The sequence below is a fragment of the Paramisgurnus dabryanus genome, chromosome 10, assembly GCF_030506205.2.
Source record: "Paramisgurnus dabryanus chromosome 10, PD_genome_1.1, whole genome shotgun sequence".
Lineage (NCBI taxonomy): Eukaryota > Metazoa > Chordata > Actinopteri > Cypriniformes > Cobitidae > Paramisgurnus > Paramisgurnus dabryanus.
Window position 1 is genome coordinate 29,008,265 of NC_133346.1, and position 18,607 is coordinate 29,026,871.

At 39.0% G+C, this 18,607-nt stretch overlaps 1 long non-coding RNA gene across 1 annotated transcript in view; it reads left to right on the forward strand.

Moving 5' to 3' along the window:
• Positions 1-2,569: 2,569 nt before the first annotated feature.
• LOC135718241 (uncharacterized) overlaps positions 2,570-18,607 on the forward strand; it is a 389,691-nt gene continuing 373,653 nt past the window's right edge. Inside the window, exon 1 of the long non-coding RNA XR_012337703.1 lies at positions 2,570-2,616. This is a non-coding gene — a long non-coding RNA (uncharacterized lncRNA). The remainder of the gene's footprint in view (positions 2,617-18,607) is intronic.

Consider the following 18,607-nt stretch of genomic DNA (forward strand, 5'->3'; position numbering starts at 1 on the left):
CACTTGACTCTGAGTTCATTTCCTGACAGTCTGCCACAGGAATCTCCTTTCCTGTTCCGTGTTTGATGTCATATTTCTAGGGCTGTAGAATAATTCTTTAAAGCCGTGGAGGAGCGGCATCTAGTAGGGCCCTATGAAATCCATTTAATTTTTGTACCAAATTCAGTTTTATTTTTCTCAAATAATCACACCAAACACGCTTTAAATGCTTGGAAACGCAAGGCACAACGCACTGCGTTTTTTTTAAAAAGAGCAGTGTGACGCGGCTTTTCATATTGCTAGCAACCAACGAGTCAGCTGCCTTGTCAATCAAATATTGAAGCGTGATATAATTTTTCTATTAACTGTCATATTAGCAGAAACTTTAAAAAGAGGGCGCTTGCTCTGACCTTGTTTGAGGGTGAGAGGTGCACAAACATGCAGGATAAAGTGTGCGAGTGGAATCCGGTTCTTCTAAGCCAGTGGTTCTCAAACTTTTTTGGCTGAAGTACCCCTTTTGATGATTTTTTCAAGCCGAGTACCCCTTAACCAGACAACAACATTTAGCTTTAAAATACAGTGAAATGAGAGTGAGACAGTTATTATATCTGATGCCCCAGAGCAAGTTTATTGCTTATTAGTATTCAACACGAAACTGGTGGTATTTTTGAGGCTCTGGTTTGTTTGTTTTCTTTTTAGCATCCTCTTTTAAGAAGCCACCTCTACTGTAACTTAAATTATTTCGCCTGATTCTGGATTCAGGTCTCAATAAATACTGTTAATGATCTTATAGTACTAAACATATATTAATTAACAAAAGGTTTAAACTAAGCAGTAACAATATAGCAAAGTATAAACTGCAAGCTACAAGTTGAATATGGCAGTATTAAAGATTATATATGCTGTCCTCTGCTTCTGCAGCTGGTTGGTGTCAGGTTGAGTGTGCGTCAGTCGAAGCACTGTGATGCGCTATATCAGATTTGCAAACATGCAATTAAACATACATTTGAACAAATATGGCATGAATATATATTTTAATAGATTGACATTTATATTAAATTGAAAATAAACCTTTGAATTATCGATTTTGTGTGGATTACAGCTGCTTTCCCAACCCAGTCTCACCCCATGGCGTCAATATTTGACGACACTTGACCATGCGTCAATATGTTGACGCGGAGGGTATACCTTTCGTGTCATTTTTTTGACGAACTGGGGACTTCAATACTATTACGTCCGCTGCATTCTCTTTCCTATTTTCTTACCATTTTCGCGTCGGTTTAGGGTTAGATTTACACAATGAAATCCCTACCCAAACCTAACTCTAACCCCAACGCCAGGTGACAACTTTTTAATTTCGCGTACACTGTTTAATTTTGCGTAATCTAACCCTAAACCGACGCAAAAATTGTAAGAAAATAGGAAAGAGAATGCAACGGACGTAATAGTATTGAAGTCCCCATTTCGTCAAAAAATGACGCGAAAGGTATACCCTCCGCGTCAACATATTGACGCATGGTCAAGTGTCGTCAAATATTGACGCCATGGGGTGAGACTGTGTTAGCTTTCCCAAGGTTTTTATGGCTTTAATAAGGTACATTTAACCAAATAAAACTCAAACATACATATTTACAACACTGACAGATGTCACTTACTTGAATAAATATATATACGCACAGCAACACCACAAAATAAAGTAAACTTGTATGAAATGATAACAGGAGCAGACTCCGTGTATCTCCGTTGCTGAAGCTGCTGAACTGAAACCTTTGCGCATGCGCCATACAAGATCAACAGGTTGAACTCGCACATACATTTTGTATAATGTGCTTTACATTTATGATTTTTTTAAATGCATCTTTGTGTAGTCCTAATGTCATATAAAATACTATAATCATGATTTACTAATTTTATTGATTTATTCCTAAATGTCAGTTTCCACTTTCTCTCATGTACCCCCTGCAGTACCCCAAAGTCCCCTAGGGGTACGCGTACCCCCGTTTGAGAACCACTGTTCTAAGCAACTGCAAACTTCCCTCACCAAACCGTAAGGCCCTTCTCTCCCCCCATCCGATTGGACAATGGAAAGATGCGAATGACGTTGGCTGCTTTTCTGCTCTCAGTGCTCCTTCAAAAGCGTGTACTGTGGCTGGTGGCAAAAAACGCAAGGCGTTCGGCCGCATAAACAGCGCGTAAACGCTCCCTGCCCATAGAATATAATTCAAAAAAGGCGCCTGCAGCTGCCATAAATGCGTTTGGTGTGATTGGCCCCTAACTGTGCATTCAGACCGCCACCGGCGAGAGCGTCAATAAAAGCTCTGGCTGCCCAGACAACGACGCTAAAGAAAAGTTGTAGTGGACGCTCTGACGCTCGAATGCATTCTCTGAACTCCTCTCAGGCGGAGGTTTCCGCCTTCCGATTGGTTGCCGGTGAACATTTCCGCCTTCCGATTGGTTGCCGCCGAACCGCGTCATATCTCATTACCATAAAGTTGAGCTGATTTCAACTCTCCTCGACGCTCACGCTGTACATGACGCGCCGCGCCGCTTCTCCCCGGAGCTCACCGCCGGCTCTCATTGAAAATGAATGACTTCCGACCACTTTGACGCTCTCGCCGGTGGCGGTCTGAATGCACAGTAAGAGTGATTCTTAGCTTTAAGAAATTTGACAACTTGCTTTTATACTTTAAGTTTGAAAGTAGGAGTATATTTCATGAATTCTTTGTACTAAAGACAAAAATGGCACTTTTAGAAGCTTGATAAATATGGGAACAGTTGTCTAACTTGAAACTAACTTCAGTTTCTTTCCTATCAGTATTTCCAAGGCCGCGTTATCCTAATGGGCAACATGGGCTGCAGCCCAGGGCCCCGAACACTAGGGGGCCTCCGAGACAATTTTTATTTTGAGTTTTTAAAAACATTTTGATTGACGTAATTCTGCGTAAGTGCTACCTAGAGCAGAGGCCCCCAACCACTGGGTCGCAAGAATGTTCTGAAAAAAAATTGTATAATAGCTACGTAATAGCTTATGGGATATTTTGTCCTTTAAGAGCCTCCACGCCCGGCCGCAATTCTTCTGGCATCTCTCCTCATCATCTCCTCCTTCACTTAAACTTGGGGCTCGAACCCGACCTAAGGTCGAGGCTCGAGCTGCCTTCAAAAACAGCAAGCCAAGTTCGTTTACTGTTAATTATTATGACTAAATAGGCAGGGAATCTCGTGAAACAATGAAAGTAAAACGATCCGCCAAAATATGATTTAACTTGATTTTGATGATTTAGTCGAGGAATTCTCTTTAAAGAAGAGCAGAAAGAAGCACTTTTAGTTGCTTAATAAATGTTATCTTCTGTGCTGTTCTGATTGTAAAATTATTACTTGATAATATTGTTTAATTTGTTTAAATAATTTTAGCCTACTTTTTAGAGCCCTGCATTTCAGCCCGAGCCAATTTTAACGTCACAGCAGATACGCGGGCCGGTCCTCGGGCTTATTTAGGCTTCTCCATCTTTTTATATTTTTCAATTAATTAAAAGAACCTTTTGACAAACATTGATGATTGCAAAACAAACATAGGAAGACGTTTAACCTATCGCATCAGTCCGCTAGGCACAGCAACACATTTACAATGCAGCTGTGCTTAGCAGGACCTTCAGCGCACCAGGAAAAATTATAAATGGAGTACTAGATTAAAACCTTGGATACTGTACATAATATATGCAGACAGCATCCAAGACATAATCTATTAAAGACTTCTCCCTGTATTAATTTCGTGTAAGAAGGCTGTATCTTTATTTCTTGTTTTTGTATGGATCGACTTTTTTCTTAGTTTAACTGTTGGATGGATACATGAATAGACATCTTCTGTGGTAAGTCCTTACATTAAAAAACTGTATATGCAAAAGCGAAGTTGTAAGATAAGGCAACATGCATGTTTATTCTGTTTCATGTTTATTTCGTTTCGTTTTGTATAGCCCTTTTTATTTATTTATTTCTGCACCCGTTGCAACTGCGAGCAGCAGAGCAACCTGCCTTCGCTTTTTAAAAATAGTGTGTGTTGATAATAAACGTTTAAACTAACATTGTGATATGCTGAAAATATTTATTTTAAATAGTTGTTATTATAGGCAAGTTAAGTGTTGATTTGAGAGGCTCAATTCATCATACATGTCGTCAACTTGCTGTCGGCCGCTAACCACTTGTTTATCATAAAAACTTTAACAAAGAAAAACTGCTCTAAAATGTAAATAAAAAAGAAATATAACTATTTTGCCATTTAAAACAAAACTTAACTGCTTTAATTGCTGCAAGAGTACAGCTGTACAAGCTGTGTAAGCAGTTATTTTTTGCTTTTTCTGCGGATTTCTTTTGCAAAATCTATGCGGAATTTTGCAGAATGATTTAAAACGTTTTAAAACGATCCGAGAGAATGTGCGCTGTGAATATTACAAAAAATAAAATATTTTATAACTATATTATACATTTTATTAAAGGATTACCCTGAATTAAACTAGACCAACATGAACCAACAGATAATGTGCTTTCACGACCATAGAGTTTTATATAATATACATATATTACTGTCTACAGTGTAACAGTAAAAAGAAAAGGCTTCTCATAATGAATGTAGCGTATATAGCAAGATAATTTCATCAGTTTAACAACACAATGTATATATATTTATCTTGTAAACGGATTTGAAATAATAAATCATTGTCGCGTCACGTAGCAAGAGAGACGATAGAGATCTCATTAACTTCTCCGCAGTAAGTTTTATTTCAAATTCAAGTTTTACATATTAAATAGACTATTAAAAAGTTTGTGCTTCTCTCATAAAAACCTCACAGCAGACAGCACAGACTTCTACTCACAATACATACGCGATGCAGTAACTATATCTGCGGACACAGATTCCTAATGGGGAGAATTCAAAAGTTCGGACTCGGGCTGAGAATTCTGGGCTCTACTACTTTTGCGTCAACTTGATTTTAATAATTTAATTGAGGAATTATATTTAAAGAAGAACAGACAGAAGCACTTTTAGTTGTGGGTTGCATTTAATAAATGTTATTTTCTGGGCTGTTTCTGATTGTAAAATTATTACTTGATAATATTGTTTAATTTATTTAAATAATTTCAGCCTACCTTTGCATGATTTAATTGAATAATTCCCTTTAAAGAAGAGCAGAAAGAAGCACTTTTTGTTGTAAGTTTTATTAAATAAATGTTATTTTCTGGGCTATTTTTGATTGTAAAATTATTTGATAATATTGTTTAATTTATTTAAATAATTTTAGCCATTTAATGTTGTATATACGCTGTAAAAAACACTGGATTTATTAAAAATATAGACAGTGCATCGTTTTTGCATCCCTTTTTTTAGTAAGTTTTACTAAAAAAATGTACGCAATGGGGCACTTAGTAAATCCAGCCTTTATTTTTTTCAGTGTATATTGGGGGGGCCCCAAACCAGCGTTAGCCCAGGGCCTCACAAAGGCTTAACCCGGCACTGAGTATTTCTGCAAATTCCTGTTCCGTGTCACATGGCTAATGCAAGACTGAATCCATGAAGGTGAGTCGTCATCATCATGAGAAATGTCTTTGCTCACTGCATGCACATTTCCTTTATAAGCAGAATGACACACTTTGGTGAAGTGATTGTGTTTTAGGGGCTGTTTAAACTTGGTATTAAGTTTTTTTTCGATTGGATCATAAGTGGATGAGAAGGACACATTCTGTATACATCTGGTATTTAAGTCTGTCAGTTTAGTCCACTTTCAACATCTTCTGTTCTGAATACTTTTAGGGGATGGTCTGTGGAGACTGTGGGCGATTCCTTCTGCTGTCATTTCAACATGAGCAGGAGTAATGACGGGTTTAAATGGACGCAACTAATATTATGCCAGAGTCAGCTGCTTGTAAGTAAACATGCTGCACAGTGTTTTGTAATTTATATGTAAAAGCTTTCTCCTGATATTTCTTTGAAATTCTCTTGTGGCTGTTGGAACACATTCTACCACATGCGCGCTTACACTACAAAATCAATCCGATCAAAAGTGTTTTTAACTACCTCTGAATGTGGTAAAAGTGGACGAGCTCAATATGTTTTGAACATCATTTACACCTGTCTTTAGTATCGTCCACTTGTGATCCGATCGACAACAGCACATCTTAATACCAAGTGTAATTAGCCCCATTTTAACTTGCGCTTCCAAGCTTTATAATGATAGAAAACAACAGTTAAGGCCAATTCACACTGGTCAGACAACTACCAACTCCAACAGACACCAACAGATACCAACAGACACCAACAGACACTCACATTCTAAAGTCTCATTTACTTTGATCCAACAACTGCCAACAGGGCTTTCACACTGGTCAGACAGACTCCAACCAGTGTGAATTGGCCTTTAGGGAACAACTTCTGACTTTAAACCTCAATAAAGTGCATTCATCCTTCACAGAGGTAATCCATACTCAAATATTGCCACTCATTGCGCATTGAATCGTGTGAGTCCAAGACATTGTTACCGGAAACTAGTTATTATAGTTTATAAAGTTTAAAACATTATGTTTTCTTACTATATAGCATCGATTACCCACAGAAAACCTTTATTAACCCCTTGGAGCGGTGTGGATTACTTCTTTAAATGCTGCACTACTTTGGGAAGTCAGAAAATGTACCCTGATCCATGTTTTTCCCCATATTAAGCTCGGAAAAGCTCGGACATTTACTAAAATAACTCCAAGGGCTCTATTTTAACGATCTGAAACGCAAGTGCGAAGCGCAACGCGCAAGTGAGTTTGTGGGCGGATCTTGGGCGCTGTTGCTATTTTCCCGGCGTGAGAAATAACTCTTGCGCCGGGCGCAAATCAATAAGGGGTTGGTCTGAAGTAGGTTCATTATTCATAGGTGTGGTTTGGGCGTAACGTCAAATAAACCAATCAGAACGCTAGCCAACATTCCCTTTAAACGCAAGGGCGCAAGTTCCATGGCGGGTTGCTATTATTATGACGGATTTACCAGGCGCACGCCAGGAGCGGTTCACAGCCGAGGAGACCGACGTCCTTGTACGGGGGAATCCCACGCTTGCCAGCATAAATCGGGCACGCCGTGTAACGGGAGGTGGATCTGCCTCAGGACTTGACGCCAGCAGAGGACATCGCTGCGTCCACCCTCACCGCTGAAAGGGTTTGGGGGCTTTGAAATCGGACCCAAGAAACGCAAGCAAGGTCCAACCCCAACGTACTCTTACAAATCAAGTTCATATACATTAAGGTTTCTTATGAAAACATTTTAACTATTATTTACATAAAATAAACGTAATACAGCCACACAACAAAGTTATGAAAATATTTTAATCGTTATTTGCATGAGAATAAATAAAAACTATCACCACAATGCTCACCACTATGATTCCCCTTATCTCGTGTATTAATATTTTTAAGTGTAACAATTTATGATTTGCAAAAATAACTGTTGCATTTGTGTAGATTAGATAAGCAAAGTGTATGCGCGTTGTGCACGCTATACATTATGGTCAAGCATGCGCCCTTAAAATAGCATAATGAACCACGCGCAACGCGCCACTGACTTTAGACTAGTTTTTTTTGGTTAGTAGCGCAATTGTTTTTTGAAACTGCAAAATAGCATAAGAGATGGTTTGCGCCGCAACACTCCTCCTTTTTGCGCTGAACCGCCCAGGGAGCGCAAGTTCATTCCCTAGTTTGCTGACGTGCATCTGTGGAGGGAAAAACCCCGCTGTGCGCCGGCGCAAAATACGAATGATACATGCGTCACTGACAAAGTCAATTGCGCTGGGTGCAAGATAGGGCCCCAAATGTGTTAGTCTAAACGTGTGTATCTCGAGTTACTAAGTGTGAGTACATCATGGGGTAATTTTAAAATCTGTCTGAAATATCGCTTTAAGTATTTAATGGAGTATACCCTTACAAAAAATTTTTGTGGTAATCGTGTGGTATATCATGTGATTATACATCACAGGTACCACACAAAACTTGTGTGGTAATTGTGTGGTATTGTGTTGTTTTTTGGGACACTTTTCCACAGGATTTTGTTGTAACGTCTGTAATATTCCTGTAATATTCTTATGATATTACTTTCATATTTCTGCGGTATTTACCACAGGATTTTGTTGTCAAGTATGTAAGATTACTGCAGTATTCCTGTAATATTCTTGTGTTATTACTTTCATATTTCTGTAGTAATTACCACAGGTATTGTGTTGTTTTTGGGACACTTTACCACAGGATTTTGATGTAACGTCTGTAATATTCCTGCAATAATCTTGTGGTATTACTTTCATATTTCTGTACTATTTACTACAGAATTTTGTTGTAAAGTATGTAATATTCTTGCAGTATTCTTGTGGGATTGTGTGGTATTACTTTCATATTTCTGCGGTAATTACAACAGGATTCTGTTATATAATATTCTTGCAGTATTCCTGTAATATTTTTGTGTTATTACTTTCATATTTCTGTAGTATTTACCACAGGTATTGGTTTGTTTTTTGGGACACTTTACCACAGGATTTTGTTGTAACGTTTGTAATATTCCTGTAATATTTTTATGGTATTACTTTCATATTTCTATAGTATTTACCACAGGATTTTGTAGTAATGTAATATTCCTGCAGTATTCTTGTGGGATTGTGTGGTATTACTTTCATATTTCTGCGGCAATTACCACAGGATACTGTTATATAATATTCTTGCATTATTCCTGTAATATTCTTGTGTTATTACTTTCATATTTCTGTGGTATTTACCACAGGTATTGTGTTGTTTTTTATGACATAAATAAGTATTACTTTCATATTTCTGTGGTATTTCATCTTTTACCCTGTCTGTTAATTAATGTAAGAAAAATGCAAGAATTAGTGCAAAAACTGGGTCTGTGGATTTTATTAAACAAACCACGTAAAATCACTTAGAGGCAACGGTTTCTTTAGTGAATATCAACTATTGGTCCTTCTGCTTTCCCCCTTTATCCTCTCAGTCATTTCAGATGCTGTGTCCTGGTTGCTGTTGTCACAGCATCTGTGAAAAAGTACATAGTCAAAATGCTAACAAAAAACGATGGTTGCCTTAACAAAACTTGAATCACAATTAATCAAAGTATCTATACTAATATTAAAAGGAATGTTTTTATTTTAACCTTGATTTATCTTTAGTCCCAATTACTTGATGCCCAACTAAAATAAAGTCCCAAAGTCTTAAATACTTTAAAAAAAATTTATCCTGCAATGAAAGATATCATTACATTTAAGTAAATGTACTTAGTTGCAGATTTCACACGGTGACGATTTCAAGGGGCGGAACCAAAAGTAGGGAAGATTGGTTCCGCCCGGAGGTGTTCCCACCCAGACGAGAGAGCGAAAACACCGGAACTTCCGGTAAACGCCGGGAGTCAAATAAAGCAGGATTAAACGCAGGTGTGAGTGATTAAATGTAGCGGCTGGGGATTGGACGATGTGAAGAAGGCGAGGGATATAAAGAGAGCTTAAAATACGCAAAGGGTGTTGTGTTGTGGTAGCAGTGTTGCGGTGTGGTCGGGTGTGCTGACAAACCGTTCTGGTGTACAGAGTGAAGGTCTGGGCGAAGTCACGTTGGATAGCGGCAGGGATTGATGTTTTCTGGACAAAGAAGCAGAGAAGGATACGGAGCACGGGGCTGAGTATATCATTCATTTTTGGATGCTTCCAAATGAACTAATCTGCATGCATCATCGATGTATTTGAGTGTTTGTTGAGGACACGACTCACCGGAAGTGTTGTTGAGGAAGACTTTCGGCTGTGGATTAAGTACGGAGAGAAGAGGATTTCTTCCGCTCTGAGGAGAAGGAAGCAAGGAAGAGCATCGTTAACCACTGTAAGTACTTGGGGCATTGTACAGCGTGTTATTGTGGAAAGTACATAATTCAACGTGTGTGAGTCTTGAGCAACCAGGTTAGTGGCCCTACCACGGAGCAGAAAGGTGGGTGAGCCGGGAAGTATGGTGTGCAAATGAACCTTCTAAAAAGAAGGAGAAGGAACGAAGGGAAGAGCATCATCGTTCATTGTGAGTACTTGGATTATTATACGGAAAATTGTGGTGGAAGGTGTGCTGTGCAACGTGTATTGTGAGTCTTCAGCAATCAGGTTAGCGGCCCTACCACGGAGTAGAGTGGTGGGAGAGCCGGGAAGTAACGACCCAGGGAGAAGTAAGGAGCCGCGGCAGCGACGTACACCTATTGATTTCCCTTCTTATAAACGTCCAACCGGTCCCGGGGACAGTTCTAGGAAGACGGGGCGATGACCTTATTTTGGCACTCAAGAGTGTGAGAAGTGCTGTGGGTGAGTCTGTGCCTTTGCTGTGAGTGTACACTTAAATTTTGTGCAGTGTGATGCTGTGTTTACGTTGTCAGTAGCCCCCCCTGACTGTACTTACCGTGGGAGAATGGGAGGCTGTGGAAGTCGAGAAACAAAAACTATTAATATATGCTGCTCGTGACCCCTGTATTGACGACCCAGGTGTGGCGCTCCCTTTTTGGTGATCCTTTGGATTTGCATTGGCTCGGTGGAGGCGGTGGTGAAGTAAACCAGCGACTGGTCTGTGTGAGTAAGTAAAAGCAAACACCAAAACATGCTTTATGTGTACGAAGGTAGGAACTGTACTGCTGTAAAGAGAGTAGTGTAGATTAACCTTACCTGTCACGGAGCCTCTTCAAAGGTGCGCCCCTGTCCATTTCTTTGTGGCTGTAAGTGGAAGAGAGGAGAGGGAACTGTTCGGCTCGGCGTGACTGCGAAAGGGTCCCCCTGAAAGACAAGAGGCCTCTGGGTAGGTTTGTGCCACAACGTCCTACTACACCAAGGTCTGTGAGTATACCTACCGACTGGTTACAGTGCAGTCGCCGTAAGTCCAACGTCCATGAGCCGTAAATGAAATTGAATTGCCTGTTGAATGCTAAAATTATTACCAGCTAAGAGAACGACTACACGAGACGTAGTTATTGATTATTACTTATCTCTGGTTTTTACTACGAGCCGTCAGAGTGACCAACGAAGGTCCCAGTTACCTGTCAAAGTAATCCTCTGTGTTACAGCTAAAAGTCTGCAGAAGGAGAGAGAGTCCGAGTCCAGCACCTGGGAAATACTTACCTTGCACACTGCTACGAGATACCTGGGTGAGAACAAAAGTCCTAGTTACCTGTCGAAGTGATCCTCTGTGTTACAGCTAAAAGCCTGCAGAAGGAGGGAGAATCCGAGTCCAGCACCTGGGAAATACTTACCTTGCACACTGCTACGAGATTCCTGGGTGAGAACAAAAGTCCCAGTTACCTGTCAAAGTGATCCTATGTGTTACAGCTAAAAGCCTGCAGAAGGAGAGAGAGTCCGAGTTCAGCACCTGTGAAGTACTTACCTTGCACACTGCTACGAGTTACCTGGGTGATAGAGAAACAAAGTCTTAGCCACTGTCAAGTAATATTCTGTGTTTACAGTTGCACGTTTGTGGAAAGAGAGAGGGCGAGCCCAGTCGCTGGGAGAACTTACCTTGCTCGAACGCTATGACAGAGGCGAGGGACGGACTGCCCTGACGAGAGATAAGTGTCGGACAGTTACTATACTGAACCCACCTGTAATATACTTTTCCTTTAATCTGCCTCCAGGAGAAGAGGAGGGCGCCACGGGATTAAGAAAACATGGCATAGGAGCCTTGTTCCCCTGTCTTCCCCCCGCCCCGCAGCGGTGCCTTGGATTCCTGGCACTTGGCACCTCCCCCTTTCCCCCTGTACGGCCCACCTGGAGGACGAAGAGAAAACCTTTTAACCGCCCTTTCCCCAAAATTCTTTTAAGTAATTTAAATAAAGTTGTATTTTAAATGTATACTTGCGCTTGTGTTGTCTGGTCATTGGGTTGGCTTTGGGACCTCCTCGAGGTGGAAACTAGGAAGGGGCGTGGCTTGTTACATCTGTGGTCTGCCCCGACCTGTGACACATACACTTTTATTCAAAGGGACTAATGAAGTGAGAAAAACAATGAAGCATTTCATCCTATGAAGACAATATGATAAGTGCTAAGATATCACAATTCATATGTACACTGCACTATAGCTGTAATTTTCTTACCATATAATAATTATATATCTTTTTAAATGTTCAAGGTGAAGACAAGTAAATTAAGATCACTACTCATAGCGTTATACAGGCTCTGCCACGAGCTCGTGAAGCAGTCAAACTGCCAGAGCTCGAGCTACACCAAATCAACGGATAACATTAAAGTTCATCATATATTTGTCATATCAAATTATACTAACAACTGAATTAACATCACTGCAAATTAATTTCAATAAATTAACCAAGAAATTAGGGAAACATACCTCAGAATCTACCACTGTAACCTCTCGCCTGAAGAGAAATTCCGTTATACAGAACTTGCGTCTTAGTATTTGAAATGAATCACGTGATGATGACGCAACACCCACGGACACGCACTTTCGCCAGAAAGCGCTGCTCCACGGGGCAGACGTTTATTGCTGTGAGGATGTCATAAATTGTCTTTGTGTTTCATAAATGGTTTGGTTTACTGTTTGAATACATTTTTATGCTTTACTTTTGTTTGGTTGTTTAAATTTTTTTTTTTATTACTTTCTGGTCTAAAGGTGCACATGAGACCAAAGAAAGGACACAAAGTTTTCATTTCTATTTTATTTAAAGTTTGAATGATGTATCTCTTACCTTTTGTTTTTTTCGGGGTGCATGACTGCAGCATGCTATCCGGGAGTAAAGTTAGAGGATGCGCGGCCTTCCTGTTCCTGATTATATGCTATCCTGGAGGGTTATGGGTAATGTAGGCATAGTCCATCCAATATGAGTGAGCAGGGGAGGTCATTGTTTTGTGTCTGTTTGGAATATTATTTTTGGAAATGTATTGTGGTTATTTTTGTATTTTGTTCTTTTTATTTGTTTGGGGATTGTTTGTTTATGTTAAGATTAATTTTGAGCTTAAGTGTTAAATGTATGTTGCTTGTGTATTTATGTATATCATTTCTATTTTCCCTATGTGTGTGTATATTGGTTTAACCCTTAGTTATATAGGGTTCCTCCTCCTTGGTTAAGGCAGTAGTTTTTTTGTTTGGATGTTGTACTGAGGTCTCTCCGTGAGGAGGATCCCAGTTAATTTTCAGGGAGACAATAAAATTCCCTTTTTTTGTGATGGCAAGCAGTGTGTCCTGCCTTTTTCTCTGCTCACATCCCCACATAATGGTGGCAGCGGTGGGTAGTGATGGGAGAAACGAAGCTTTTCGAAGCTTCGAATCAATTGAACCAATTGCTTCGAAAATTGATTCAGTTTTTCGAAGCAGTTCGAAACCCACACACGCTGGCGACCCCTGCTGGTCAAAAGAGTGTAAAAGCAGATCTGTCCACACATTTTACACTTTTTTTTACAAAATAATAGCAAGATTTTTATTAAAATATGTTAAAAAAAATATTTAACTTATTTAAGACATAGTTAAAAGTGTTTTATGTGTTTTTAGTTTTATTTAGGGCAAACAAATGAATAAAACTAACTACCCTTTTAATTATGCACATTTTTGTCATTAAATCTGTCTATAAACAAAAAGTAGACAACATGGCAGTGTTATTAGTCAGAAGGATAAATGTTTTATGAACTTTCATTATAAAACTGACCCGAGTTCACCTAAACTTATTAGACACTGGTCATGTGATCAACTCCCCCTAGTGGTGAACCATCGGATTTTCGAAACGTTTCGAAACAGTTATGACGTAACGAAGCCTCGTTTGCTAAAATCACGTGACTTTGGCCAGTTTGAAACAAGCTCCGAACCACTGATTCGAAACAAAAGATTCGTAAATGTTTCGAAGCCTCATGAAGCAGTGCTTCGAAAACGACCATCACTAGCGGTGGGATGTTTCAGAAGAGGAGCACTGCTTTGTTGAATTTTTAACTGTGATGGCACCAAAACAATCACAAACTGAAACACAAGCATTGGGGAACCCTGAAAATAATAATGGGCCAGAACCCCAAGGAGCTGGTGGAGGTGATGGAAACCAGATATCTTCAGAGAGTTCTTCTAGAGATATTGCTGAACACAAAGACATGTTCCAGAGGTTTGTGGTGGACCAGCAAGACAGACAAGTTCGCCAAGAACAAGAAAATGCACGACAAGAAACTAGACTGAAGTCTTTGCAACATCAATTTCGATTACTGCAGGGATATCATAGCTCAGTGGGAGGTCTGCAGCCTGGAGGGAGTGAAGGTCCAGACACTTATTCCAGAAATGCTGATAGAATTCAACATCCAAGTGTTGGCGGTCCAATGAAGGAGCCAAAGATGCAACAGCTTGGTGAGATGGATGACATAGAGCATTATCTGACAACTTTTGAGCTAATCGCTATAGTCTGCAGATGGCCTACAGAAGATTGGGCCATTCGACTAGTTCCTCTACTTACTGGCAAGGCTCGAGCTGCCTATGTGGCCATGGATTTGGAAGAGGCAACTGATTATGAGCAGGTGAAAGAGGCAATATTAAGAAAATACTCTACAAACGCGGAGGTCTATCGACAGAGATTTCGTTCTATGGAAGTGTTGACGGAAGAAACTCCTAAGGAGCTGTATGTTCGGCTGAGAGACTTACTCAACAAGTGGGTGAAACCTGCAGAAAAGACTGTTGATCAGTTTGCAGAGACTATCGTTTTGGAGCAGTTTTTACGAATGTTGTGCCCTGAATTACAAACCTGGATTAAAGAACATGATCCAGGGTCTGCTGAGGAAGCTGCAAAGCTTGCGGAAGTCTTTGTGGCAGCAAGGAAAAGGACTGAGCCTTTGAGTTATGCTCACTGGAAAGCAGTAAGGGATAAACCTTCCTCTCGCAAGACCACCTCACTGCAAGAAGGCGGTAAGAGTATGGGTGAGAGACTCTCTTAACAGACAGAGATGCCTTCCTTTTCTGTTGGGACTATTAGGTGTTAAAGTTGTGGCCAGATAGGCCATAAGAAACCAATGTGTCCAAACTTGAATAAGAAACTTTCTAGTGTCTGTTATATTCCAAAGAATGTGATACCTGTATCCAGTATTACCTCAATGCCAAATGATGTTACAATTCCTGTAGACATTAATGGTAAAAAGGTTATAGCTTTGGTAGATACAGGATGCACTCAAACTTTAGTAGAAGCTGATCTTGTTTCTGAAAGCTCTATGGAACATAAATGCCCTGTTATGGTAAAATGTATTCATGGTGAAGAACGGTTATATCCTACCACTGAAGTGTATTTGGGGGTTAATGAGGAAACCTTTAAAATGAAAGTGGGGTTAGCATCAAAACTGTCATATCCTGTGATCATTGGACATGATTATTCTTTGTTAATGGAATTACTGCATCCAAGTAATATGTGTAATGCGGTATTAACCCGTGCAAAGACTAAATCGGGGTCAGAAAATGTGATTGCTGACTTTCTCTCTCGCTTACCTTGCGAGAGTTTGGAGGAGGGGGAAGATGTGAGGATGTCATAAATTGTCTTTGTGTTTCATAAATTGTTTGGTTTACTGTTTGAATACATGTTTATGCTTTACTTTTGTTTGGTTGTTTAAAAATATTTTTTGGTTACTTTCTGGTCTAAGGGTGCACATTAGACCAAAGAAAGGACACAAAGTTTTCATTTCTATTTTATTTAAAGTTTGAATGATGTATCTCTTACCTTTGTTTTTCGGGGTGCATGACTGCAGCATGCTATCCGGGAGTAAAGTTAGAGGATGCGCGGCCTTCCTGTTCCTGATTATATGCTATCCTGGAAGATTATGGGTAATGTAGGCATAGTCCATCCAATATGAGTGAGCAGGGGAGGTCATTGTTTTGTGTCTGTTTGGAATATTATTTTTGGAAATGTATTGTGGTTATTTTTGTATTTTGTTCTTTTTATTTGTTTGGGGATTGTTTGTTTATGTTAAGATTAATTTTGAGCTTAAGTGTTAACTGTATGTTGCTTGTGTATTTATGTATATCATTTCTATTTTCCCTATGTGTGTGTATATTGGTTTAACCATTAGTTATATAGGGTTCCTCCTCCTTGGTTAAGGCAGTAGTTTTTTGTTTGGATGTTGTACTGAGGTCTCTCCGTGAGGAGGATCCCAGTTAATTTTCAGGGAGACAATAAAATTCCCTTTTTTTGTGATGGCAAGCAGTGTGTCCTGCCTTTTTCTCTGCTCACATCCCCACAATTGCTATCAGGTGTTCATACAATTTAATGGACAAAACCTTAGGATAATTAATTATAGTTGTATTAGTTTTAATTGAATTGATCACTGTTTGTATAACTGAATAGACTGACCCTCATGAAAAATTATATAGGCTATATTTTTTTATACATTTTTTCAATATTTGTCTAACAGGTAATTAAACAATACTACCACACAAAAACAATAGAAAAACCACATATGGCATCTAATGGTAAATTTGTGTGATACAGTACAACAAAAAGTGCTGTGGTATTCCTGTCATATTTAGCTCTGTCCAAACGCTATGGTTTTATCACACAAAAACAACAGAAAAAAACACATATGGCATCTAATGGTAAATTCGTGTGATACAGTACAACAAAAGGGCTGTGGTAATCCTGTCATATTTAGATTCACTCATTTGTTGTGTGGTAGTTTCCTGTTGTACCGAAGCAGTACCACAGGATTACAACTGGACTTTTTTGTAAGGGTAGCAATACCCTTACGAAAAAGAAGTTTATTCAAGTGTGCTATGAGTATACTTGTTTTAAACTAAAAATAAGAAAGTATACTTTATGTTTACTTTTATGTACTTTTCTAGATTGTACTTTACGTACTTCTCAGAAATATACTTAAAATTGCACTGAAGTATACTTGACCTATACTCACAGAAATGTCTAAGTATATTTGGCCTATACTTGTTTACTGACATATACTTAAAATTATAATTATGTATACTTGGCTTTTACTTTTTTTACACTTTTGATTGAGTGGCCTAATACATATTTTTTGTCATAATATTACATTCCGTCTTATAAACTTACCTGTTTAAGTTCATATACTTTAGTAACAAACTTTGGGGTGGGATAGATCTTAGAGTAATTGAAATGCATGAAACTGAAGCTGATCTGCTTTGTTCAAAGCAATAATAACCCACACAGAAACTTTTTTATTGGCCAATCTTTCAAGATGTAACAGTATTGTAACAGACTTGATTCATACTGGTTTCTTTAATAACCCATACCAGCACATAAAATTTAACAAACAAAAATCTCATTACAAAACATCAAGCCAAACAGGAAAAGGAGCAAGTGTAACATAAATACATAACACATTACTGGTTAATATGACTAATGACTTTTTTAGTTCCGTTCATATGGATTTGGCAAAGGTGTAATGTACAAATTGTCAACTGTTTCAACAACAACACATTTCATTCGTATCATATCAGGCCAGATGGCACTGATGGCTCCAGTCTTCCTAACCTCATGCACAAAAGTACTCTGTACATTTATTTGTGTATCTTTACATAAAGGCCTGCTAGATTTAACAAGTACCTCAACTAAAGCACAGCAGTGTTTGGTACATTCGCAATATGCAGGGCTTTGATGTACACATATTTGTTTAAAAATGACTAAGTCATTAATTAAAGCGAATGTACCATCCTTCAAGTATACAGCACTGTTGTATCTCTTCTTAAGTCGGTCATATTTTTGAGTGTGATATAGAACTCCATTAACCAAGAAACGTTTGTAGGACCAGAAGCAGTTACTTACATTTCCACATAGCTTAACAATGGCAAGCCTATATGCATTTGTGACGTTATCGTGCATTGGGGGATGGCCAAAAACCCTGACATTGTCATTTAATATTTCACATTTATCTGTTATTTGCTTATTAAAATAAAGTTCTTTAACAAATGACTGAACCTTTGCACTCGCATGTTTGGCCTTTTTTGGCAATTCTCTCCACAACAGAAATTTTCTAGTTATTTGTGAAGAGACATTCTGTGTTCCATTAAAATTCTTCATTAGAGTGCCCATATTTGATTCAAATGGAAAGGTTGACGTAGCCCATAATGGTCCCCAATGTTTCACACTTTGTGCAACATGTGTGAGCAAATGTATGTTGAAAGTCATGTGGGTTTTCCCATAAATTCTTTGAAATTCAATGACAAATTTTTTAAGAGCCAGTTCTGACAACAAGATGCTTCTAGTCTTGATCTTATCCTGCAGTAATGTATATATACCAAACACCAATAGAAACAAATGATTCCAAAATCTCCCAGGTAGTATGCCTTTCAATACAGGAAGAGCATAGAAAAGGAGAAATGCTCTCCATTCTGAAGCTTTCCAGAACTTCCTTTCATTCACTGACCTTGTCGTCCTAGTTATCTCAACAGGGGGTTTTATTTTTGCAAGCCGCATATCAACCTCTTCTATCTGTTTACCAATGTACCAGGTGGCTTCACTGTTTGCTGAATCAAACCACAATGCAGACAGTTGTCGAGTGACTCCAAGGCACACATTGTGTTGATATTCAGGAATGAAACCATTTATCATTCGGAAATGACTAAGCTTCATTAAAGGAGATGGCCCTTTGACTCCAAACAC